Here is a 2,252-nt window from a genome sequence, read left to right on the forward strand (position 1 = left end):
CGATCATGTCTACATAGTTCTCGAACTCGTAGGGTCCGCACGCTTAACGTTCGGTGACGATCGGTATTATGAGTTTATGTGTTTTGATGTACCGAAGGTAGTTAGGTGTCACGCCCACGATGCGGCTATATCTCCCACGTATCGAGGCACGACTTAGAGGCATAACCGCATGATGGTTTAGTCGCAAGTGGGGTAATCTTCACACAATCCCATGTACTGAATAAGAAAGGGATAAAGAGTTGGCTTACAATCGCCACTTCACACAATACATAAATAATTCCTACATCATCCAAATACACTCAAAGACCGACTACGGTCAAAACCCAAAAGAAAAGCAAGATAAACCCCAAATGCTAGGTCCCCGATCGTCCCAACTGGGCTCCGCTACTGATCAACCAGAAAAGACACAAAACAACGATCAAGATCTTCTTCGAGCTCCCACTTGAGCTCGGTTGCGTCACCAGCACTGGTATCATCGGCACCTGCAACTGTTTAGAAGTATCTATGAGTCACGAGGACTCAGCAATCTCACACCCGCGAGATCAAGACTATCTGGGTAGGGTAAGGTAATGAGATGGAGCTGCAACAAGCACTAAGCATATATGGTGGCTAACCTATGCAAATAAGAGCGAGAAGAGAAGTAACACAATGGTCGACAAGTTAGAAATGATCAAGAAGTGATCCTGAAACTACTTACGTTCAAATGTAACACAAGAACCGTGTTCGCTTCCCGGACTCCGCCGAAAAGAGACCATCACGGCTACACATGCGGTTGATGCATTTTAATTAAGTTAAGTGTCAAGTTATCTACAACCGGATATTAACAAATTCCCATCTGCCACATAACCGCGTGCATGACTCTCGAAAGTTTAAACCCTGCAGGGGTGTCCCAACTTAGCCCATCACAAGCTCTCACGGTCAACGAATGATATTCCTTCTCCCGAAAAGACCCGATCAGTCTCGGAATCACGGTTACAAGACATTTCGACAATGGTAAAACAAGACCAGCAAAGCCGCCCGATGTGCCGACAAATCCCGATAGGATTCGCACGTATCTCGTTCTCAGGGCACACCGGATTAACAGTACGTACGGCAACCGACGATACCCCAAGTTGCCTAGGGGCGACACCGCAAGTGTCTCTGTTTTGGACCAACACTCAGAGTAGCACTGGCCTGGGGATTAAAATAAAGATGACCCTTGAGTCGCATGTTTCATTTGGATGCATGCATATTTAGTTATTAGCAATGCAAAATAAAGGCATTTTCTGCAATTATGCAATAACTGGAAAAAAAATAACTAAATGCACATGCAGAAGAAAAAAAACATGCACGAGCCTGAAGCATCATGGTGCAGCGGCCCAGCAGTGAATGAGGCCTAAGTGGGTGTTTGCGCAATTGGTAAAAAAAGGCCTAAGTGGAAAAGAATTGAGTCTCCATGGGATTCGATCCCACAACCTCCTAGTTCAAAACAAGGGTGCTAGCCACCGCTGTAGCCTAGTGTTTTGTGATACAAAAGGTGGTCGGCTTTAGATGAAGCTGCTCCTCTGTGGTTGGGAAAAGAACAGTAGCCAAAGAACCAAACAAAGAAAAAAGGGTACCATCCTGGGATTCGAACCCCAGATCCACTAGATATGCCCGGGGTGCGCTAACCACTGCGCTGTGTTAGTGGTATATGTGGGCTCATAGAGCCAGATGGCCTACTTCAGGAATGCTCGAGCTTGGAGCCATGGCTCACAGTGACGCTTGGTGAGGCCGCCGGCGAGTGAGGCTACAGGGACAGAGACTGCAAAGCGCCGGCGGGGGTGCGGAAAGGCAAAGGAAACTCAGTTGGGGGCGCTGTGAGGAGCAACGACGCAAGGGTGTGGGTGTGGATGCGCAAGGCGGGGCTCGCGCAAGGTTGAACGTGGCTGGCCATGGCTTCGGCCATGGTTGCCGGCTGGATCAGGGACGAAGCGCCTGGTGCGTGAGCTTGGCGCACGCGGGAGGAGAGAGGGTATGACTACTGGGTTGCAGGTGTTGTGACTTGTGAGTGTGTGAGCGGCGACTAGAGCAGGGGCACGAGCACAAGCTCGAATCGTCCATGGCGAACGAACTCGGGGCGAATGGATCGGCGACTACGAGGCAGAAAACTACAGGGAAAGAAGTTGGGGGAGGTGTGGATTATCACCATGAGGCTGTTGGAGTCGGAGATGTCGTCGGGGAAGAAACGGAGACGACGTAACGAGGCATAGACCGACATTGTCCGTGAAGAA

The sequence above is a fragment of the Triticum aestivum genome, chromosome 7A (genome assembly GCF_018294505.1).
Source record: "Triticum aestivum cultivar Chinese Spring chromosome 7A, IWGSC CS RefSeq v2.1, whole genome shotgun sequence".
Classification (NCBI taxonomy): domain Eukaryota; kingdom Viridiplantae; phylum Streptophyta; class Magnoliopsida; order Poales; family Poaceae; genus Triticum; species Triticum aestivum.